The sequence below is a fragment of the Ursus arctos genome, chromosome X, assembly GCF_023065955.2.
Source record: "Ursus arctos isolate Adak ecotype North America chromosome X, UrsArc2.0, whole genome shotgun sequence".
NCBI lineage: Eukaryota > Metazoa > Chordata > Mammalia > Carnivora > Ursidae > Ursus > Ursus arctos.
Window position 1 is genome coordinate 23,508,119 of NC_079873.1, and position 26,169 is coordinate 23,534,287.

Consider the following 26,169-nt stretch of genomic DNA (forward strand, 5'->3'; position numbering starts at 1 on the left):
GTGGAATTTAAGAAACAAAACAAACGAGTAAAGGGAGAAAAAAAAAAGAGTCAAACCCAGAAATAGAGTCTTAACTCTAGAGAACAAAGTGCTGGTTACCAGAGGGGAGGTGGGGGGGGGTTGCGTGAGTGAAACAGGTGATGGGGATTAGGGAGTGTATTTATGATGAGCACCTGGTGATGGAGGGATGTGCTGAATCACTATATTGTACACTTAATAGTACACTGTATGTTAACTAACAGAAGTTTAAAAACTTAGAAAAAAGAGCCTTAAAGTTTCCATTTTAAAGTATGACTAATATTATTTAGGGAAACAAAGGTTTTAGAGTTTGAAGAGGTGTGTGACCTTAAGTGTGTAATTTATAGCATAACCAAATTATGGGCGTAGAAAGAAACTGTTTAATAATGAATAAGTACTCTATATTGTAAAAGAAACAGTAAGAATGGGTGTATTTCCCTAAGGTATTTTCCCAAAATAGGGGGCCAGAAACAAAAAGTTTATTTCCTTAGTTTTATTTTATATGGGAATATATGGTTACACATATATATGCTTCCATCTGGGACTCTGAAAAGCGGGTTAAGGCCTGACAGTTTCTGAGTCCTTGTTGAAGTTGATTGTTTCTCATGTGATATAAGGGCTAATGATTTATAATTTGGTTCTTATGAATTCTTTGTATAAAGTAGGTTAATTTTCGAGTGTTTCATGGAATTTTTAAGTGATTATAAGATTTACATATAAGTTCCTGACCTAAACAAGACGAAATGTGTTCTTAGAGTCTGACTGGTTTCTTGAGCATGACCTCTAGCTTCTGAACTTCAGTTATGCCCCTAGTAGATTCTCTGGTTATATACCAGGCATTTTTGAGACCTTTGAAGGTAAGACCAAGTATGTTCAAAGTTCCCGTTTGGTTTATATCTATGGATCAGTGGAAGTCTTTTAAAACTAGGTGCCATAGTTGTACTTGCCTATATTCTTGCTATTTACACCAAGGCTCCAAGGGCTCTGCAAAAACCATGAAAGCATACTATTGTATCACTGCCTATCTGTAAATTGCAGGTCTGTGTCACAAAGAAATCTGGACTTGTTCATCATCTTGAAACTGCTCCAATATTATACTATAAAACTAATCAATTATTCCCTTAAAGAAAGAGTGTTGACTGAGAAAGTGCAAACATCTGCATCTTAGGATACTTTAATCCAAAGATTTATTTTGAGAATCTTGGTGTGTCACATAACTTGAAATGTGTCTTATGTGTATGTAAGATGCCAAAGATATCATCATATATGACCTGGAGCAAATGAATTTATTTCTTCTTGCTAATTAATGTTTTCTTCCTTTACTGGAGGGATTTTTTGTGACTATCTGTATTATAACTAAAATTGTCCTGTAAAATACATTGTAAGCTTATTAAGATTTCCCTAAGCCTCTGTTAGCAAAGTGGCTAAAACAAATACAGCAATCGTAGGTAAGCTAAAGTGAAGTTTAAGGCAGACACATACTGTTATGAAGTCCAAATATTTGCAATAAAATACAGGAACCCATTGCTGACAAGAGATTTTCTTAGTTGTAAATGTTTCTGAGAGTTTTACAGTTATTTTAAATCCCGTTCAGTTATATAAATAATGAATCATCTTTGTAGAAAATTTTAAACAATTGTGTAAGATCATCAATGTCCTCAGGATTCCAAGATGCAGAGTACTTGTTTTAGGATAACCAGAGCCAAAATGAAATATACCTATTCCTAGGTATTATATATTCATTTATATGTGCATATGTAACAATAAGAGCTGCATGCGTTTGGGGAACCTTGGTGGCTCAGTTGGTTAAGTGTCGGACTCTTGATTTCAGCTCAGGTCTTGGTCTCAGGGTCATGAGATTGAGCTCCGCCCTGCATCTGGCTCCAAGCACATCATGGAGTCTACTTGTCCCTCTCCCTCCGCCCCTCCTCCACTTGCACCTGTGCGTTCTCTCTCTCTCAATAAATAAATTAAAATAAATAAATAAAATCTTAAAGGAACTGCATGCATTTGTTTCTATTTTGGTACCTTAATAATTACTGTGCATTTTTGTTAAATGTTTATGATTTTCTAAATTTGATTTATACAAGGGAAAAGATTAAATTAGACTGCCTTAATTAGATTTTGATTTCTTAGTTTTTCTTCCCATGACTGAAGAACTTCTTTTTTTTTTTTTTTTGAGTGGGGTAGGGGGTGTTAGAGGGAGAGGGGGAGAGAGAATCTTAAGTAGGCTCCATGCCCAGCACAGAGCCCGAAGTGGGGTGATCTCACAGCCCTGAGATGGTTATCTGAGCTGAAATCAAGAAACAGATGCTTAACTGACTGAGCCACCCAGCCACCCCAAAAACTTTTGCTCTGTATTTACCATTGGACTTAATACATAAACATAGTAATATAGATTCTATATTTAGATATAAAAATTGAATGGAATTAAGGTACTTTATCAGTAGGTAGTTTGTATTTGATAAAATACTACTTACTCAAATTATGCTCATGTGTATTCATAGTATAAACAGGATGACTTAGCAAAATTTACAAAAATATTAAACAGTTTTGGGATTGTGTTTTTATTTTGCTCATATGGATAGTTTATTCTGCCATGGAATCAGGATTTTGTCACTGACATATCATCGATACATATATAATTAAATGATTAGTCTTAGAAATGACCCTTGGGATAAATTATACCTGTCCTTTTCTTATACTTGAGAAAACTGTCTGTTGTGAGGAAGTGACTTACTTAATGGTATGCAGCCAATTGGTTACAGAGCCTGGATTAGAATTGACTACTACTTTGTATGTTTTCCCCTACTTCGTTGTTACTGATAAATATCATCTAGTTTAGTATTGAGTTCCACCACTCACCGTTTGATCCAGCTGCTTTGTGATTCAAATAGCAACAAAACATGATCTCACAGGGCTAATAGATACAGTGAATGTATGTATTAGGGTTTTTGTTAGGAAAACAGAAGCCACTGCAGATTTTGAAAGCTGGAAGGGTTTCAACTCAAGGAACTAGAGGACTGTACAACCACCGAAAGGACTGTACAACCACAGGTCAAGGAAGCTACTCTTTGAGTTTACAAAATGAGAACATGGGATGGGAGGGAAGCCAATACTGGTTATTTATGCATCTCAGCAGGTGATTCACAGGAGGAGCTCAGTCAGGAGCTACTGTAGACTTAACATCTGCCATCTTATTTTGCTGCAACTGGTGTGGATACTAATGGCCCATCCTCGCCTTCAACCCCCTAGTAAAGTGTAAGTGTCTCTAATTGGCCAAAGCAACCCTGGAACATAGAGGGAAAGGGATTCTAGAACATTTAGTTAAAGGTTTTTCCTTGCAAAACAGTGAAGAGTACAAGGTGTCAGGATGGTGTCAGGATGATGCTGAGTTGATGGTAGAGAACACATAATCCAAACAAAAAAGATGATGTTAAAAGAACAGAAAGGTCAGTAAAAGATTAGAAATGAAATATGGCTAAAGCCCATGTCCTATCTTGTTGTAAAATTTCGTACTGATTGAGACATTTTAACCTGACTGAAGACTAAACAGGAAAGGATAGGTATTTACTGTAACTTAGATAAAAGGAATACATGTGCATGTATACATGTAAAAGTGGGAGAAATCCCTGTATATTTCTTAGTGTTCATGGGGTGTTTTTCTTCTGAAAGTGTTTTTTTTTCTTAAAAGAAGAATAGCTATTCACTGTAACATTCACAGGTTCTGGGGGTTAGAATGTGGACATATTTGTAGGGCCATTACTCAACCTACTACAAAACTTGGAGTTTTAATACCACTCTCTAAACTTGCAAAGTCCTTTAGGTTTCCCAAAGATAGAAATTTCTCAGAGGGCTAATACCTGTAAGCAGTGTTATGAATGTACACAGAAATCAGACTCGTATGATAAAGCAGTGTACTCTAATATGGATTATTTTGACTCAGGACATTTTCCGTAGGCAAAATGAAACATTTTTTTCCTTTGCAAGCTACCTTACCAAGATATTTCCCAGTGTTGCTTTATCTTTAAGCCTCACCATACCCCTGGCTTTCTTAGGCCTCGGGATAAGGTAAATTGATGGGTTGTGCATCTGAAGATGTCATGTGCCATGGGACTGGGGCCAGAAATTGGGTGAAGTTTAGTGATAGGAGGCATCTCTTTCACATTGTATCAGTTAGCATGCTGTTGATCAAAAGAAACAAAATCCAAATCAAACTGGCTTAAATTATGACGGAAAGGAATAGATTTATTTTTTAACCAAAATGCACAGATGTAGGGGAAGCTTTAAGCATGGTTCATAATTTGAGCCAAAGATTTTGAAAGCATTAGGTCTTCAGCTTTATTTGTCTGTGATTGTATTGGCTCTGTTCCCTGCTTCTCCCTCCCACCACCCATTCAGTTTGCTTTGTGATGATATAGGATTCACTTGGAAGATAACAAATTGTACGCCAAAAGAATTCCTTAAGACAGCTCATCATCATGCACATAAAAGCACTTCCTTAGGACAGATTCATCTGGAGTCTCATAGTACCTTGTCTAAACTTTCTTTAATTCCTTTATATGAAATTTGATGTTCCTTCTCTGTGTCCACATTGATAATGACCTGTTAGACTAGGGGTTAGCACACTAACCATGTGGCAGACAAACATGTAGCCCACAGCCAATTTTGGTGCAGCCCATGAAGTTTTTATGTTTTTCAGAGCATTGTAGGAAAAAAAGAATATGTGACACAGACCTTCTGTGGCCCACAGATCCTAAAATATAAACTGTTGTGCCCTTTATAGCAAAAAAATTGTCAACCTCTGTGTTAGATGGTTACATGGTGCAAGAAACTGTCTTCTTGACACGTTCCTGTTGTATATATTGCAATTCCTTCCACATAGCACTCTAATCTTTAAACACTTCTTCTCATCTACCCTTTAGGTCATGTTTTCCTCTTTTATTTGAGGAAATAAATATTTATTAATTTAGGAGAGTGAAGACTTGGAGGAGAGGGTTAGTGGAGAGAGAGGAAATGAAAATTCCCACCAATGTTAAAGGATGTGAGAACTAAACCTTAGAGAGTACTCAGTTCTACTGCATACGTCACAGAAGAGGACGTAAGGCCCAGGATGGAAGGCATTTGCCCCAGGTGAAAATCAACTGGTAAGTCTTAGCAGGGCTCTGCATCATCATCCAGTACTACTCCAACCAAGCCCGATTACTCTTTGGATTCTGCATCTTTGACTTACATCCAACTCACATGTACACTCAGCTATTGTAATCCATGTCAGGACTGTCTGAGACTGTTCTTTTCAACTAAGGAGTTTCCCAGCAGTCCACACTCACTGCTGGAAAGACCGAAGAACTTTCTTAAAGGGACTTGCTCTTTCACTGTGCTTTTTTTTTTTTTCTTTAGCTCACCTCATAACTCTTGAGATATCCTTGGTCCTCTAAGCTGTGTCTTTGTTTTTCTCAGTAGTTCTATATATTTCAGTAGCCCTGGATTCGTTTAGACATCATTGGCTGATTTCTAAGATGTCTTCGTGTAGTATCCCCTCATTTATTTAATTTATTAAGTAAAGGTGGTGATGAAAAGATGTACTGGGTGATGAATGCTACTTGTTTACTCAGAGATTGCCAGTGCCCTGTTAAGGTCCTTATATTTATTAGTTTTCTCAGATCTCATTCTCCTTGAACTCTCTCTTTCATTCTATTAACCAGCTCCCCAATTATATGTGCCATGACACCTGCATCTCTAACTTGCCTTCTGATTTTTCTGATGGTTGCTTTCCCTTTCCCTTTGATTTTAATTCCTGCTTCTACCCTTAAGTATGAGTAGTCTGAATATATTAGTTTCTTATTGCTGCTGTAACACATTATCACAAACTTAGTGGCTTTGTACAACACAAATCTATTATTTTTTTCTCTAGGGGCTAGAAGTGCAAAATGGGTCTTACAGGCTAAAATCAGGATGTCAGGAGAGCTGTGTTCCTTCTGGAAGCCTTAGGGAGAATCCATTTCCTTGCCTTTTCCAGCATCTACAGGCTACTTCCATGCCTTGCCTCATGGTCTTGTCCTCCATCTTCAAAGTGCAGCACTCCTGCCTCTGCTTCCGTCATCATGTGTCCTTTTTTGGACTTTGACCTTATTGCTTCATTCTTTGAGGGACCCTTGTGATCACATTGAACCCACAAGAATAATTGAGAATAATCTTCCCATCTCAAGTTTCTTAATCACAAGCACAAAGTCTCTTTTGCCATATAAGGTAAAATTTCACACCTTCCTAGAATTAGGATGTGGGTGTCTTTAGGGGTTATTATTCTGTTTACTGTGCCATAAGATCTCAGCTCCATTTGCTTTGTCATTCTTACGGGCACTCTCTGCCACTTCAAAAAAAAATGTAAGTTATCTTCTAAAAGTATGACTGAATTCTTACATCTCAAATTCATTACCTGTAAAACTGTTCAAATCTATACATACTTTATACATTCTTCATTTTACCTGCATCTCAATTTCAGCTCATATTGCCTCTTGAATGGATTCAATTTAAATAATATCCTGTGGCCCCTGATAACATCATCTGGACTACCAGCATACTCTGAAAGAGTAGCCTAAATAAACTTCCTTTGCGTTGTGTTTTACATTCCTGTGTAGTATCCTTTTCTCCCACCACCTAGGGGAATACACATCCTGCCCAGATTTTTACCTCCTGAGTTCTGCCCCCATGTTTTGTATAGAAAGTACTCAATAATAGTATTACCATGATCTTATTTAAATTAAAATATACTACAGGGCTACATTGACTTAAGACATGTGTTGAAGGATTCAGCTGCCAGCAAACTATACCTGAATGACTGTCTCCAGAAGTTTTCCATTGGGAGATATTTTTCTGATCTTAGCAAACATCTTTTGTCACAGCTAGGTTGGATAGATGAGGTAATTCTGGGTATTGTTTTTGTGAGGCCAGTAAAAACTTGATGTATGTCTGGATAGTTCTTTACCAAGCTTCTTTTGTTTAGTATTTATCAGAAATGAAGTTGCCATCAGAAGGCATGTTTCTGTCTTGTTGTAAGGTAGTCATTTCAGTAGAGATTCTGACCAGGCATTGCTTTTGATGGAGAATGGCACAATAGCATGGGAGCTGGCAGAGCTTTGTCTAAAGATGTTCAGTATAGCAGTATTATCATGATACTTGTAGTATTAGTCAGAAGTTGAGGAAATTAACTGCCCCTCACGCTTGAATGTAAGTTTTGGAATATGCCATTTCTTGTGGTGCTGATAGATAAATAAATCACTGATTCCCAAAACTTCAGATTACCTGTGTCAGTCACTTTTTCTTTCACTGTCGAGGAACAACATTTTACTGTTTACACTCAAGAGGATCAGTTGTAATTGTGGTACCATTTCATTTGAAAGCACATACCAGCATATTTAGGAGTCTTGACGTTTGAATATATGGTATGTATTCAAATAAATAAAGCCTCAGGTTTTGAAAATATACTTTTTTTTAAAAGATTTTATTTATTTATTTGACAGAGAGAGACAGCCAGTGAGAGAGGGAACACAAGCAGGGGGAGTGGGAGAGGAAGAAGCAGGCTCCCAGGGGAGAAACCCGATGTGGGGCTCGATCCCAGAACACTGGGATCACGCCCTGAGCCGAAGGCAGACGCTTAACGACTGCGCCACCCAGGCACCCCTGAAAATATACTTTTGAATAACCATGTTGGTTTTCTGATAATCAGTGAATAATTACTGTCTTAGTATTAGTGTACTTTTTTGCATACAATAGCAGTGAGTTCATGAGATGTATTTGCATTCCCATAAACCTATGGACGTTTCAAAAATTACTTATAAATGTTTTGAGTTGGTAAGACTCTAAATTGAGTGACGTAGATTTAATATAGCATGACGTTTGAATTTAAACTTTTCTTAATACTGGTACTGTGTTCCATCATGGAAGAAAAACCAGAGAAATGCTGAAGGGAGAGTGAGTTTGCATACATACAGGCACAAATCACCAGTATTAAATTGTCATCAAAATCACCACTAAAATTTATTGGCTTTAAATTTTTCTATATGCTTACGAATGTGTAGTGTTCAGAATGTAGAACCTTACTTGATTTATCAGATGCAAAAATACCTTAGTTATGTCTGTTCACTTACTAAAGAATATTCATAGCATTTTGGTTAACTCTGTATGGTTGATGTATTTCATGTGCAAATATGAGACAAATGAGCTTAGAGTAAAACTCTAAGAATAACCATTGGTCAACTATAATGTGAACTTTAATTTTTAACTTCTCATGTAGTTTAACTTTAAAGGGATTTAATCTAAGTAATAATTCCTTACTGAATTGGTACTCTAGACCAGTGTTCACCTCTGGAGGTACAAAGGTTAAAAAAAAAAATAAGTTCTCTGCCCTCAGGAAACTTAGAGAGTGAAGGGAGCTATGGACAAATAAAAGAAGCCTGGTATTCACAGGACAAATTCTGTCAAAGGTGATGTGTGGTTACAGTGGCTACAAAATAATATCAGGAGAGCATTTAATCTGGATTTCCTTTTTGATCAGATGAAATAGCAATTTTTTAAATTCAAGGGTATTTTCTACTTAATAAAAGATTATTGGCTATATGTAAGATAGGTGTGATACAGAATACATGTGAAGTTCTTTAACTTGGACACACAGTGTGTGTGTGTATTTGATGTTATATTTTGTACACAGACATTATACTCAAAGCATTTTGTGATACCTTGTTGACTTAGGCTGTTAGTACATGGAGAATCCACATTTTAGCCTCCCAGACCTATTCAGAAGTTGACTTAACTTTTGAGATGAACAGTCATTTTTGAGACTCTGCTACTCCTTTGCAACAAAGATGTCCTGATTTGTGTGATTATCTTGCACACACTCAATACCTCAGTGACAGAGTGGCCTTCATGGGAAGGTTACATCATATTTAAAAATTTGACATTACCAGGCCGGATTTATAAGATCATGGAGCCAAATTCTTCAGGGGAGTGAATCTGCTCATTCTGCAGCCCTCTAACAGTTAAGAACAGTACTTTTGAGACTAGCTACTATATTGCTATTGTAGGTATGGATATTTCAGCCCTATTAGTAGTGGAGACAAGATTACCTTCATCATAATAGTAGAGCAATAGAGATAGCAAGAGCGAGCTCGTATATTTTGCATGACAAATTTCTTTGCGTATTCAGATGGTTTGAGAGGCAGCCCAATTATAAGAAGCAGGTCTGTAGTCCTAAATTTGCTGAGAAGATCATTAATTATCGGTGTAAATGTTGGAGAAGAACAGTGTGGATAATTAAATTGAATTTATTTGGACACAGGCAGTTTTTACATTGGCTGCTGAAGTTTCTATTTGTGCAAAATAAAAAATCACTAATTAGGACACTTTCTAAGAAGATTTTTACATGCACCGTATTTCCATTCTCAGTAGAAATATATTTGGAGCAAAAATGTTTTATTTAGCTACATATTTTCAATTAAATGACCTCACTTTCTTAAGTCCCTAAGTATTTATATTGTCTAAAAACCTGAATTAATCTCATTTTAAATTAGGTTTATAAGATGAAAGCAGAAGAGCTATATATAGGAAAATTTGTTGGCTTTTTATTAAGTCTAATCAGGACTAGACTTGGACTAAGTTGAGCATTCACTCATTATGAAATATCAGAGATGGTACCAAAAATAGAATATTTCCAAATAACACATTTAAAATGAAATAGGAAGAGACTTTCATGTAGGCTATAAAAAGGTTTTCTTCTGACTTGATTAGCTCATTTTCTCATTCATGTAAAGAACCCCCAAGTGTCTTGATCTTTTTTCTGAAATTTGAACAATTAAATTTTACCTTCATGTACAGTGGCTTTGAAGAGGATTTATATTATGTGGTAGCTATTTGTACATTTAATTAACTTTTCCTGTCAGCAGTATTGAAAAATTTTATTCATTTATTAGTACTTGCAGCAAAGATGAAGTTAGAGAAGTAATTAAGATGTGGGTTGTTTTTGCTCTCCTACAAATATTGAATATCATTAACATTTTAGTATCTCTTCTGTTAGCTTAATTAAGAGTTGAATTATTTTAAGCAACAGTTGTATGTTTTAGTAATTCCAAAAGTTTAATCTACCTATAAAATGCATTTTTCTTTTCATGTACTGCCTCACATTGTTCTGTGTAATACCATCTTAATGTGTACAGCTTGTTTCTCTCTGACACTGTAATTTTGCAAAGAGCCTGCAAGTTTCCAATATTTACATATCTTCACCAGTTCATTCTTCTGTTTTGGCCTGGGACTAGATCCTAGATTGGCTTGTACACTTACTAATTATTTGGCTGCTGTTAGAGTTGCATCCCTGTTCCATTGTTCTAAATTGAGAGACTGACAGAATTAGTCATTGCAGACCACTAGCCAGTGAGTTCATGCAAGAAGGAGACCAAAGTCAGCATTTAGTGTGAGGAAATTAAACATGAACTGGCATCTTTAGATAAGATTCTAGTATCTGAACATCACTTCTTATAAACATCATTTCCCATCACAGTGAAATATCTAATATTGCCTGTTAATGGATGCTTCTTTCATTTCAAGTAGTTCTTTAGTATAACACATTTCCAACACTATAAAATACTTAAGAATGTGAAAAGCCTCTTTCCAGTGTCTTCTGAAGAAATGTCTTTTCAAATCCTTTGCACATTTTTTAAAAAGATTTTATTTGTTAGACAGCAAGAGAGTGAACACAAGGAGGGGGAGTGGGAGAGGAAGAAGAGGCTCCCAGCAGAGCAGGGAGCCCGATGTGGCGCTTGATCCCAGGACTCTGGGATCATGCCCTGAGCCGAAGGCAGATGCTTAACGACTGAGCCACCCAGGTGCCCCCCTTTGCCAATTTTTAAATTGGGTTGACTCGAAAGATTTTTTTAGATATAAATCCCTTATCACAAATGTGTTTTACAATATTTTCTCTCAATATGTGGGTTGTCTTTCTACTTGATGGTGTCCATTGAAGGATGTAAGGTTTTAATTTTGATGATGCCCAATTTATCCATTGTTTTTTGTTATTGTTCGTGCTTTTTTGGTGTCATGTGAGGAACCATTTCCTAATCCAGTGTTTTTGAAGATTTATGCCTGTATTTCCTATTATGAGTTTTATAGTTTTAGTTTTTACATTATGTGTTTTATCCATTTGTAGTTACCTTCATATGCGATTTAAGCTAGGAACACAACATCATTCTTTCGACTGTGGACCATTTGTTGAAAAGACTATTTTGTTCTCATTGAATTGTCTTGGTGCCCTTGTCACAGATCACTTAACTGTAAATCTGAGAGTTTATATTAGGATTCTCATTTCCCTTCCATTGACCTGAATGTCTATTCTTGCACCAGTATCACACTCTCTTGATTATTGTAGATTTCCAGTTTGATTTTCCATGTGTTTTAGGCACAGTTTTCAATTTCTGCAAAAAAGGAAACTAAGCTTTTGGTAGCATTTGCTTTGAATCTGTAGATTAAATTGGGAAGTATTGTCATCTTGACAATGTTTAATCTTTGGATCCATGAACATTGGTTATCTTCCCATTCATTTAGGTCATCTTTAATTTCTTTCAACAGTATTTTATACTTTTCAGTATATAAGTCTTGTACTTATTTTCTGAAGTTTATTTCTAGGTGTTTTATTAATTTCGATGCTATTGTACATGGAATTGTTCTATTTCATTTTCAGATTGCTCATTACATGTGTATAGAATTCAGATTGGTTGTTGTATATTGACTTTGAATCCTGCACCGTTTCTGAATTTATTATTTCTAATGGATTTTTTCTACATGTGAAGATGTCTTAAGATTTTCGTTATATAAAATCATCTCATCTACAAATTGTGATAGTTTTTCTAATTTCTTTTCATTCTGGATGCCTTTTATTTTATTTTCTTGCCCAATTTCCTTAGCTAGGATCTGTGTTACAATGTTGAATAGAAATTGCTAGAGTGCAAGTTCTTGTCTCATTTTATGATCAAGGGGAAAGCATCTAGTCCTTTACCAATTAATATAATGCTAGCCTTGAGGTTCTCATAGATGTGTTTTATTTGGTTTTATTCTTCTATTCGTAAGTCATTGAATTTTTTTTCATGAAAGATATTGGATTATTTTTTTTCATTATCAATTGAAGCAGTTATGTGATTTTGGTCCTTTATTAATAAGGTATACATTAATTTTGGATATCAAACTAGCCTTGATTTCCTGGGAAATATTCCAGTTTGTAGTGGTGTATAATTCTTTTTGTATGCTGCTGGATTTGATTTCCTATTATTTTCTTGAGGTTGTTTGCATCTATATATGTAAGAGATTTTAATCAGTAGCTTTCATTTATTAGGATGTCTTTGTCTGGTTTTGGTATTAGGGTAATCAGAGTATCAAAATGAGAAGTGTTTCATTCTTTTCCATTTTCTGGAAGGGTCTGTAAAGTATTGGTGTTAATTTTTCATTAAATATATGGTAGAATTTACGAGTGTGCCTGTGAATTTCTTTGTGGAAAGTTTTGAATTACTAATTCAATATCTTTATTTGTTATAGGTTATTGACTTTTTCTTTTTCTTAATAATAATATTTTTTTATTATATTATGTTAGTCACCATACATTACATCCCTGGTTTTTGATGTAAAGTTCAATGATTCATTAGTTGCGTATAATACCCAGTGCACCATGCAATACATGCCCTCCTTACTACCCATCACCAGCCTATCCCATTCCCCCACCCCCTCCCCTCTGAAGCCCTCAGTTTCTCAGAGTCCATAGTCTCTCATGCTTCATTCCCCCTTCTGATTACCCCCCTTTTCTTTATCCTTTTCTTCTCCTACCGATCGTCCTAGTTCTTATGTTCCATAGATGAGAGAAACCATATGATAATTGTCTTTCTCTGCTTGACTTATTTCACTTAGCATTATCTCCTCCAGTGCCGTCCATGATGCAGCAAATGTTGAGAAATCATTCTTTTTTGATAGCTGAGTAATATTCCATTGCGAATATGGACCACATCTTCTTAATTCAGTCATCTGTTGAAGGGCATCTCGGCTCCTTCCACGATTTAGCTATTGTGGACAATGCTGCTATGAACATTGGGGTGCATATGGCCTTTCTCTTCACTACGTCCGTATCTTTGGGGTAAATACCCAGTAGTGCAATGGCTGGATCATAGGGTAGCTCAATTTTTAACTTTTTAAGGGACCTCTACACTGTTTTCCAGAGTGGCTGTACCAACTTGCATCCCACCAACAATGTAGGAGGGATCCCCTTTCTCCACATCCTCTCCAGCAATTGTTGTTTCTTGCCTTGTCTATTTTTGCCATTCTAACTGGCATAAGGTGGTATCTCAGTGTGGTTTTGATTTGAATTTCTCTGATGGCTAATGATTTTGAATGTTTTTTCATGGGTCTGTTAGCCATTTGTATGTCTTCATTGGAAAAGTGTCTGTTCATATCTTCTGCCCATTTCATTATTTGTTTATTTGTTTCTCATGTATTGAGTTTGAGAAGTTCTTTGTATATCTTGGCTACCAGTCTTTTATCTGTAGTATCATTTGCAAATATCTTCTCCCATTCCGTGGGCTGCCTCTTAGTTTTTTTTACTGTTTCCTTGGCTGTGCAGAAGCTTTTTATCTTGATGAAGTCTCACAAGTTCATTTTATCTTTTGTTTCTCTTGCCTTTGGAGATGTGTCATGAAAAAGGTTGCTGTGGCCGATGTCATAGAGGTTGCTGCCTATGCTCTCCTCTAGGATTTTGATGGATTCCTGTCTCACATCGAGGTCTTTCATCGATTTAGAGTTTATCTTTGTGTATGGTGTGAGAGAGTGGTCAAGTTTCATTCTTTTGCATGTAGCTGTCCAATTTTCCCAGCACCATTTATTGAAGAGACTGTCTTTATTCCACTGGATGTTTTTTTCCTGCTTTGTCAAAGATTAGTTTCCCAAAGAGCTGAGGGTCCATTTCTGGGTTCTCTATTCTGTTCCATTGGTCTATGTGTCTGTTTTTGTGCCAGTACCATGCTGTTTTTGTGATCACAGCTTTGTAGTACAGCTTGAAATCCAGCAACGTGATGCCCCCAGCTTTGTTTTTCCTTTTCAACAATTCCTTGGTGATTTGGGGTCTTTTCTGGTTCCACACAAATTTAAGGGCTGTTTGTTCCAGTGTCTATTTCCTTTGAGTCAGTGTCAGTCACTTGTGTCACAGGAGAGTTTCACCATTTCAGTTATTTTTCATTGTTCTGTATATTTTGGAGTATTTTCTTAGTGGTTTCCATAGGTACTGCAATTAACATATTAAAACAATTTATCTTTGATTAATAACCATTGTATACAAAACTTGGCTTCAGTCTGGGTCTTTTCTTCTCTACTCTGTGCTGTATTGTCATACAAATTACCTTTTTATTCCTTATGAGCCTATCAACACATTTTTGTAATTAATGCATTATGTGGCTTTCTTTTAACTGAAATGGGGTAAGAAAAGTGTGACAAGGAAAAATAAACTCTCCGTTATACTCACCTATGTAGCTATCTTTAATGGTGGTTCTCTAATTCTTCATGTGGATTTGAATTACTGTCTGTGTCCTTTTATTTTAGCCTAAAGGTCTTACTTCAGTATTCTTGTTGGGCAGATTTGTTAGTGACAAGTTATTTCAGTTTTTATTTATCTGGGAATGTCTTGTTTTCTCCTTTATTTTTAAAGGATTGTTTTGCTGGATATAGTATTCTTGGTTGGCTTTCTTTTTACTTTCTTTTTACTTTCAGCACTTTGAATATTTTTTCTCACTGCCTTCTGACTAAAGTGATTTCTGATGCAAAGTCAGCTTTTAATTTTGTTTACACACCTTTGTATGTGATAGTCATTTTTCACTTGCTACTTTCAGAATTCTTTGTCCTAGAATTTTGGCAGTTTTACTAACAAGTGTCTAGGTGTGTATATCTTGGAGTTTATTGTTGGAATTTGTTGAAGTTATTTGATGTATAGATTAGTGTTTTTCACCATTATTTCTGAAAATATTCTACTGAAATCTCTGCTTGCTTAGCTTTTTGGTCAACTAGTGATTGGACAGAAATTTAAAAAAAAATGCTTTGAGCTAACAGGGCTCCAAACCTGTGGTTCTGTGTGTATGTTGAAGTGTATCTTCAACAGTGTGCCATCTGATAGCTCTGGCTTAGCCTTTACTTACTGCTTGTGCAGAAGCTCAAGTGACCCAGAGGTGAGGGATTAGGGCTCTGCCTTTTCTCAGCATGCACACAGCCCTACATATACTTGTGGCCACTTAATTCCCCAGAAATATGCCGTGGCTTTTCAAAGCTGCCTATGGCCGTCTTATTCACCATATTTTACATTTAAGTGTTTTGGCTATCTTCTTGTTTGTCTCATCTTGTTTCACCACCTCATGAATTTGAGATATTAAGCAGTTGCTGCTGACGATTTTTGCAAAATGCCCTAGGGGTAGCACTGTCCTCATTGAGAAGTTCTGAGTTAGGTCAAATAAAGAAAAATCCTTGAATGTAGCATTTTAAAGGAGCTGCAAGACATATCACATAGCGGTGTTTTGTTTGTTTGTTTTTGTTTGTTTGTTTTGAGATGAAGCCTTTCATTGGCTGCTAGGCTACTGTTTTTTTTTCAAGGGTAACACAGAACTGGGAAGAGGGAAATGGGAATAGAGATAGTTGAAATGCCACAAAGTTCACAGAACTTATTGAGACTAAGTCATTTTTCTTGAATAAACACTCTTCAGATCATTGCTAGCTTTTGGTTAATATTCAGAGGTCTGAAAATGTTGATTTGGACAATTTTCTCCAGTGTTCTGTTTACTTACATGGAGGAGTGGGTTTGCAGAAGTTGATACTCTACCATTCAGGAGGCCCTTCTCATTTGAATATTTTTATTTTTTTAATGATTCAGCATTTTGAATAATTTTTTTATCACCTTAATTTTAAAAACCTATTAGTGCTTTCAGGTTTTTTTTTTAAAAATTCCAATACATTGATGTACTGTTAAAAGCTTAAATCTTGGGATGCCTGGGTAGCTCAGTTGGTTAAGTGTCAGACTCTTGATTTTGGGTCAGGTCATGATCTCAAGGTCGTGAGATTGGGTCCTGTGTCAGGCTCCATGCTCAGTGTGGAGTCTCCTTGAGATTCTCTCTCTCCCTCTCTCCCTCCCCCTGCTCGTACTCTCTCTCTTTCTCTTATAAAATAAATAAATAAAATCTTTTTTTTAAAGCTTAAGACTTAATTATTTGAACTACATTTGCTGATTGTTTTCTTGTATTTAATACATTTTAACATAAAGATTTGCAGTTTCTTTACTTTCAGAATCCTTTTAAGATAGTTATTCATTTGGTCATGAAAGCTGTTTCTTTCCAGAATTATCTGTTGTCATTCAATAAAAATGAACTAGAAATAGAAGATCTGAAAAAAACCTTCCAGTTTCATCTGAACCTAAGAAGTCTAAATTGGAAATATTTTGGGTAACATAGGATTTTATGACAGTTAACTGCAGTAAGTTATCTTTATTTAGAAAACAAGTAACCTGATTTATTTTTTTCTGTACTCTATTTTGGAGAATTAAATCAATTGAAAGCCTTATAATTTTATCCTTGTATTCAAAATAACTTCTAGCATATGCCTTTAGATCAATACCAATTCAGTCTAGTTTACTGTATATTAAGATGTCATTGAGTTTCTTCACAGTCCCCATAGTACTTTCAAATTTTAAAGATTTAACTCCACTCTGCAGAGTTCTAATGCAACTTATAACTAAATAACTGATAACAGATTGATAGAGAAAACAATGGGTCTTTCCTCCGATATTTCATGTAAGCAACTAAGAAAGAGAAATAGGCCTTGATGAAAATATTACTTGTGACATTTATATAGTGAGATTAAGGAACATTTTGTTTTTGTGGATTCAAATATTTGTAATTCTAAAAATCTATTTATGTTAATATTAAGTTGGTATTTTCAGGAACATGCAGCCAGTATTTAATGCAATAATCACCTTGTATTTATTTTATTATTTTTAAAGGAACTTGATCAACCTTATTAATAATTAGGGAAATGAAAACTAAAAACAAAAATACCATTGATACTCATAAGATTGGCAAAAAAATTTTATATTTCTGATTTTGGTTAGTCACTAGACTACAAAAAGGAAGCACACACAGAAAATCTAAACCATTCCCTGTCCTATATGCACAGGTTGGAGAATTTCAGTAATAGGTTCCATGTAGGCAAGTTCCACATCCACTCTACTATGTTTTGTGATTACAAATGTCAAGAAATCAGACATTTTTCTCCTGGTCATTCTAGAGCTGAAAAGCTTTCTGTTGTTGTGGGAATATTTTGATTTCTGAATTTGTTTTGCTCAGGTTAGGACAACAGTCAACATGAAAATGATTTCTCATATTCACCCATTCAGCCTATCAAAATTTTCTGAGCTTAGGATTCAGTTGAGCAATTCATGTGTATGTGAGAAGAACCTTCTGCCAGTCCATTGAAGACTCAGGGGAGATTCCTTTTGCTAATCAATACATGGTCTGGGGGTTTAGCATATTAGCAGTAGGAGAGTCCCTTGTAAGCCCCCAACCTTCCACAGCCTCCACCTCTTGCTTTCTTTGTGTGTAGAAGCTTCAGCAGAAAAGTTGTCAGAGACAAGTTTACCAAAATCCTTGAATTAATGATTTTAGAAAAGGAACCTCGGCAATAATCAGAAAGGGCAATGGGATCTTAATGGGAGTTCAAGCTCTATTTTTTTCTTTTTCCCTTTTGACCCCCCCTTCACCCATGTTCATTCCCTACCTCCCTCAGGCAACCACCAATCTATTCTCTGTATCTATGATTTTTCTTTTTTTAGAGATTTCTTAGATCATACAATATTTGTCTTTGTCTGACTTATTTAGGTCCATTCATGTTGTCATAGATAGCAAGATTTCATTCTTTTCCTTGTGTGTATCTTTATTTCTTTATTTTTTTATCCACAGTTTATTCATCCATCAATGTTTGTTTAGGTTGTTTCCATATCTAGGCAATTGTAAATAATGCTGCAATGAGCATGGGCGTGCATATAACTTTTTGAGTTAGTGTTTTTGCTTTCTTTGGATAAATACCCAGAAGTAGAATTGCTGGATCACAAAGTAGTTGTATTTTTAACTTGTTGAGGAACTTCCATACTGCATACTCCATACTTCATTTAAAATGTCTTTATGTTAATATTAAGTGGGTGTTTTCAGGAAAACAGCAAATATTTAATGTATTAATCACCTTTTAAATTCTTGTATTGAGGTGAAGTTTTCTAACTATGAAATGTAGATGTTAACTAAATCATTTTTTTTTAGTTTTATGAACTCTATTGCTCATATCCTAATCAAGAGATTACATTTCTGTGACTCCACATCTTTCCCTCATGTCTCTTCTAGCTGATTCGTACATACCAAAGGTAACCTATATTCTAAGTTCTATTACTATTGATGAATTTTCATTGTTACCTTCATATATATATAGAATTATACAGTAGCTAATCTTATGTGTCTGGCTTCTGTTGCTCAGTGTGGTGTTTTGGAAATTCATCCATACTGTTGTGTATGTCAGTAGTTGATTTTTTGTTGTTGTTGTTTTAGTTTTTTAACATAAGTACCTAGCTACTTTTTATTCATCCTCTTGGAATGCAAGTTTTCTTTGTGTGTGGGGGGGTGTTCCATGTTTGGGTGTATAATAAAGACAGTCCTGGCTGTGGTTTCTCAGAAGGGGCATGAAATAGGAACAGAAGACATACTTAAAATTTCTGTAAAAAGTTGTTAAATGTGTTCATTATGTATTAATATATATACATACACTACACATTTAATAAGGATAATAGTAATAATAATGACAGTTAATATTTGAGTGTTCACTTGTGCTAGGCTCTTTCCTAAGTACTACACACATTTTACCCCATTTACTCCTCAACAATTCACTGAAGTAGGTAGAGTGTATTGTTATCTCTAACAAGTAAAGCGAAAATTTTAGAGGGTAAGCCATTAGCCTCAGATCACACACTTAGTAAGTGGCCAAGTGGCCAATTGGGATTTGAATTGTCAGACCTTACACTATGGCTGCTCTTTGCTCATAGCTAATATTTATTAAACTCTGCTTTGTACCACACACTAGTGGGATGTACAAACATGCACTCATGGACATGCCTCTATACTATAATGTAGACAGTTTATGTAAAGATTAGCCAAATGTACCATGTAAAGGTCACTTCCTCTTCACATGATTATATGAGTCAGGAGTCAAATGGACTTGAAGCCAGTCATCAGATGTGTACTGTTTGCCCCGCAAGGTGTTTAGAATTTATATTCTGTTTGTGGCCAAATTTAAAAATGAGAATATTGTACATTAAATTCTTGATTTCTGTACAAATCAAGGTTGGAGAATGTTCCATGAAGTGTTCCATGAAATCATGATATCTGAAAACCTTGCCTACTGAGTGGTCTGGAGCTGACCTTCAGCTGCCTCCCTTGGGCCTGCAACCAGTACTGAGAGCTTATTTATGCTTCCTAGATAGACATGTGAGTTTGTGAATCTTGACATAGTTTCTCAAAGAAGTTGCTTTAAACTTCTCTTTCAAGAATTCCATTAGGCTATTCCAGGCTCAGTGAGGAGATAGTACCACTCAAGGAAGGAAGGACGCTTGCTGGATGAGCTAAAGAAATGGGAATTGGGCAGGAATAACATGAATTGGCCAGAGACCAGGATGGAGAGGAGGGCTATTGCCAGACTGTGAGGTCTGGCCTCAGTGTCTTAGGAAATCTCATGTTTTGAATACAGAGGAATGGCAGAACCAGAGTTTCAATTTTCTACCAGGAAAAATGTAGCCTAAAATTGCTAATTGTAGAAAATGTCATTCAGTTATAGTTATTTGCACTGAACAGATGTTTGAAACATATCAAATTGCCATTTTTGTAGGTCAGAAGGAATAAAGTTTCAACAAGTATGTATAGTCTGACCTTAAAAGTTTGCTGGTAGCACTTTACTTTAAATGAGTCACTTATTTGTCATTTGTATTGTAAAGTTCATTTATATTTTCTGAACCAGGACAAGGAAACCAGTATAAATATATACTGTAATACCTCCTCAGTTGTTTTCTTTAAGTTTTATTTAAATCTTTAAAACATGTTCTTATATTTATTTTTTGAAATGTTGAATTTCCATAATATCTATTAGGATATTTATTAAATACATTGAGATGATATTTCAGTATGTTAGGGAGAGACCATTTGAGTTATATAAACAAATAATACCATTAACTAAAAATAGAAGATCCTCTTCGTAATGTTGATACTTAAAAGAGAAAATTATGTGGATGAACATACGTAAGCTTCAGAGAGCTTTTCTTGTACTAGGCATTTAGCTGTCTTGCAACTGTTAATCAGCACAGGCCTTAAAACAGCTGCTATCAGATTAATTAGAGGGAATCCAGGAAATAATTCAACTGAATGTAGCATTCATGTAAGTGTGTTGAAAGCAATTAAGAGTAACTATAGTCATTACTGAGACTTCCAGGAAGTATGCCAAAGGGCTCGAAAGTTATAAAATGCCTGTGTGTGTGTGTGTGTGTGTGTGTGTGTGTGTGAGAGAGAGAGAGAGAGAGAGAGAGGGAGAGAGAGAGAGAGAGAGAGAGAGAGAGATTGATTAAAATCTGGCTTATATGTACCATCTAAAGCCACACTAATGTTCAAAATCATTAGCCATCAGGGAAATTCAAATCAAAACCACACTGAGATACCACCTTATGCCAGTTAGAATGGCAAAAATTGACAAGACAGGAAACAACAAATGTTGGAGAGGATGTGGAGAAAGGGGATCCCTCTTACACTGTTGGTACAGCCACTCTGGAAAACAGTGTGGAGTTCCCTTAAAAAGTTAAAAATTGAGCTACCCTATGATCCAGCCATTGCACTACTGGGTATTTACCCCAAAGATACAGACATAGTGAAGAGAAGGGCCATATGCACCCCAATGTTCATAGCAGCATTGTCCACAATAGCTAAATCGTGGAAGGAGCCGAGATGCCCTTCAACAGATGACTGGATTAAGAAGATGTGGTCCATATATACAATGGAATATTACTCAGCCATCAAAAAGAACGATTTTACAACATTTGCAGTAACATGGACGGCACTGGAGGAGATAATGCTAAGTGAAATAAGTCAAGCAGAGAAAGACAATTATCATATGGTTTCACTCATTTATGGAACATAAGAAGTAGGAAGATCGGTAGGAGAAGAAAGGGAAGAATGATGGGGGGGTAAAGAGAAGGGGAAATGAACCATGAGAGACTGTGGACTCTGGGAAACAAACTGAGGGCTTTAGAGGGGAGGGGGATGGGGAATTGGGATAGGCTAGTGATGGGTATTAAGGAGGGCACATATTGCATGGTGCACTGGGTGTTATACGCAAGTAGTGAATCATGGAACTTTACATCCCAAATTTGGGATGTACTGTATGGTGACTAACGTAACATAATAAAAAATTATTATTAAAAAATAAAGACACCCTAATAGAAATTACAAATAAATAAAATTGAAATTATTTTCTTGAATTATGGGATATTAACTCATTTCTTTCTTTGAAGTTGAGAGGCTAAGAGGACAATAGGCCACTTAAACTGGTTTAGAAAGAAAGGGGTTTATTTGATGGCACTGTAAAAAGTATTAAATTATAGTAGATACTTGCTCATGAAGGAAAAAAATACACAAATTTAAGAAGTGCTAGTTCCATTTTTTGCACCACAATGATAGAGGGATGGAGCTATGATTATTTGTCATCTGAAGATGACTAATGAATATAGAATTATAATACAAATAGAAAACCTGAAAACAACTTATTTAGGAGTAATTTCACAAAAACATTTTAAACTTATTATTTTGAAATAATATACTCATAGAAGTTGCAAAAATACTGGTGTTCCTTTGTGTCCTTCACCCATTTCCCCCTTAGGATAACATTTAACGTAACTACCATCCATTATTAAGATCAGGAAATTGACACTGGTGCCATATATTAACTCAGTACAGACTGTGTTCAGATTTGATGCATAAACATACTTTTTTTAGCACAAAAACTTTTAAATTTAAAAATAATCTGTTTAGAAATCTTTGTTTTATGTGTATTGGAAAAAAACCGCTTAAAATGAATTTAGTTTGCTTTATCTTAAATAATATTTCTTTACTACTCTCTGAATATGAGGTGTCACATGTTTGGACCTCATCTCTTTATTCCATGTTTTAGGAGGACTTAAGCTGCCATGTCTGTGTTGTACTTCCCAATGGGGTTACCACTATGACTGAAACCACTGGAAACTAGAATGAGACAGAGTAATGATAGAAGATGTGGTAAAAGCTTAAGTTATGTTTCCCCTATTCCACTTCTTAATGGCAACAGACACAGAACCTAATTTACAGTGGAAATATGTTTTATATGTGTTCTTGTACAGTAGTCCTGTTTATGAACAAAACTACTTCACCGTAACATTACAAACCCTGAATTTTAAGTTTTGATTGTGTATAGATGATTTCGGAGGAAAATAATTTTCAATATAATATGAAAAATATTGTCAGTGTTTGTCAAAGTGTGACAATTTGAATATTCTAATATCCTAAGCTTGGAGAAAAACTGTAAGTCTTTTTGAAATGTCTTTTCCAATTTTTACTATAGCAAAGTATGCAATACTTAATATTCTAGTAGTCTACCATTAGATACGTTTACACTTATGTTTACCACAAAGCCTTTTACGAGTAGGAGATTGAGAACTTCTTATAAGTACTATTCCATAATGCATAACTTAACAGGATAATTTACATAAAAAATCCAACTCATAGACTGCACTGATCACCTAGAATTATGCATTACAGTTTTAAAGTTAGAAAGTACAGACACATTTTAGGATAATAATAAAAGCTTTTTAGTGCAAAAATAAAGTTTGTAGAAGAAAAACAGGGTTAAATAATACATGGTTTTGTCTTTATAGAATATTACTAAGAATATTGTGCCTAAAAGTTCATGAGCAGAGAAAGGCCTTATGCTCACAAAATTTTGTTTTGGGTATAAATTAAAAGAAAGGACAGCGAAATTGAAAATCATCATATAAACCATGGTTCTCCATCTTTGGTGCACAGGATAATTGCCTGGGGAGTGATTTTGGAATCTATCAGATAAAACCTGTAAGGGATAGTCTAAAACATGTCAAATGGAGTAGCACATTTTTTTCTAGTACAGACACAAGGGCAAGTATGGCATCGTTGTTTTTTGTGTAGTGTATTTTTTTCCAGGATTGATTGGTAGATTACTTAAGAGTCAAAAGCATTACTAAGTAATTGTTAAGTATTTGACTTCAGTCTCTTTTAAATTTGACTCCTTATTTCAATGGAGATTCTTAAGAGTATGGAAATAGAATAATGTGCAGTGGTGTAGTGATCAGATTTAGCTTAATTCCAAGTTACATAGTAGTAACCTGCAGTGGCTCTGTGTTTCAAAAGTGGATAGTTTGGAGAGAAATGTAATGTTCTGATTTCCCAAACCATTTTTAGCTGATAGTGTAACCTTAATGGCTTCATCTAGTTTGTCAGTACTGCCATGATATTTATCAGTACTTAGAAGGATTTTGAAGCTCATCTAGCCATAATTTGGAATCTTAAATATTTAAGCACTTCGAGGATAAATAAGTTATGCTTTGTTACTTGAGGCAAGTGTGGACCCTAGAGCTGAAATAACCAGAGCTATTGGGTAGCTGTTAGGATGTGAATGTAATTAATAGTCTTAAGGTTATGTAAGAATAATTTTTATTACCTTTATTTTATGAACTGTCCAACATGTATTAAAAAATATGGTGCAGTGGGAAAAAAGTATAGGCACTGATGTTGGATAGGTCTGTGTTCTAATACAGCATTTGCCATATTTCAGCTATGACCTTCAGCAAATTACTGAACAGTTGAACTTCCTATGCTTCCTGTGAGACATTAAAATGCACCCCCAAAACAGTCAACACTATGCAATCAGCAAATGTTCCATACTTTTTGTCCCCAATTATGATACAAGACAATTACTTTTAATCCATACATGTTGACTTTTGCATATTGAGGATACTCAGTGTTTGATGAATGAATGAAATCATGGATTAAATTTGCTATATTATAAAACTGATGTCTTTCACTCACCCAGTAAAACATTGGGAGTGTGAATTGATATAAAATGAATTAAGTCAAGTCATTCATATGATGATAATAAGGATTCCAGGGTAAGTTTTAGAAGTTTGTTCTGTCGAACTTATATGATAAGCCTTTGTGTGTGTGTGTGTGGGTGTCTGGTAGAATATTAATATGATTCTCTTAAACGTTTCTGGTGTATTCATGATGTATTCATGATGAACTCTTAACATGGATTCTGAATTGTAGACAGAAAAGGTTGAAACAATAAAGACATGGGTCACAAGAAAGGGAAGCAAGTTACAGAACTTTTTTTTACCTTTTTTTTTTTAGCTCAACTAATTCTAAGGCATATGTCTATGGATAAGTGGAAATACAGCTTCTACTTTTTTCTGTTAAATTTCAGGAGTCTGGGGATTAGCTGCACAGAACATTTTTTTTTGTCTAATAAAATTTTTTAGAGGGCTTGAGTTATCTTTTATACCCATAAAGGAAATATGTGCAAGGTAATTCCTTGCTACTTAAGGGTCATTTTCTCATATAATTAATGAACTGGAATTAAAAGATAGGTGAATCTGTAAAAAATTACTGTAAATGTCTGAAGTACCATCCACTAAAGCATGTTGCTATTACATGTGCTAGGGGTCAAGTGTGTGGCTTTCATCCTTATGAACAGTTTGTTATGTTCCTTTTGTTATTTCAGTGGTTAATATACTTGTTCCTAGACTGATTATTTAATGAATTATTTATTAAGGATTTTTTAAAAAAATAACTTGAATCTTTGCGTTTTCTGAAAAGAATTATAGTACCTTAAATTTGTTTATATCTTTGGAGTTTAAAAAACATGTTAGTTAATTGAAAATTAATTGTAGGAATTGCTGTAGAGTCAAATTTTACTTAATTTTTTTATTCCATATCTTTGTGATAAAAACTAAATGTTGGTGGCAAGAACAAGGGTATTAGAACTTGAAAACACAAGGTATTCAGAGCAGTATGTTGGTAGAACATGTCTTATTTGAGTTTCAAATGCTTTCTCCTTACAATGAAATTTTTCTCAGGCAACGTGTATTGGAAGCTTGGTACTTGAAAATCAATGGTTTGATTTCTCTACGGATTGTTTCAGTAGCCTGTTAAATTGTCTCCTGGCTTTCACTATTGATCTTCTCCCTTCTTAGCTCTGTGACCTCATCTCCTAACACTTTCCCTCTTGCTTCAATCTTAGTAACCTCACCTCCCCTGCCCCCCACACCCATTTCTGATGTCTTTTCATTTCCTTCCTTCAAGAGGTGGAATTTACTTTCCTATCTCTTGAATTGTATCTGGCTTCGTGATTTGCTTGGATGAATAGAATGTGGTAAAACTGACATCATGCCTTTTCTAAACTTAGACCTCAAGAGACCTTGAATGCTTGCACTTGTTCTCTTGGAAATCTGCCACCACCAGATGATGAGAGGCATGTGGCTCACTCACAGCAGCCAACAGCTAGCTGACTGTGAGACATGAGTAAGGTCTTACTAGTAGACCAACAAACCCTCTAGTCTTGGGTAGTCTCACTTAGCTGTTGTGGATATTCATGTCTTTTTTTAAGACATGGTCACTTCCCACCTTTGTATTGGTAGAATTCCTCTAAGATGATAGGAGGTTAATGGACTTCCATAGAGTTATCTATTAATCTTTAGGTCTCATGAGGAAGAATATTTAATTAAGAAAGGGTATTTTCTCTAAATAATTTACTTTCCCGTAAACATTTATTTTTTTAGGATTAAGTGTTTCTGTGTTTGAAAATGTAGCTTAAACTACCTATAGTAAGAAAAGAACATGTTACTTTATTTGAGAGAGAGAGAAAGAGAGAGAGAGAGTGAGAGCAAGAGAAAGGGCATGAGCAGGGGGGAGGGGCAGAGGGAGAGGGAGAAGCAGACTTCCTGCTGAGCAGGGAGCC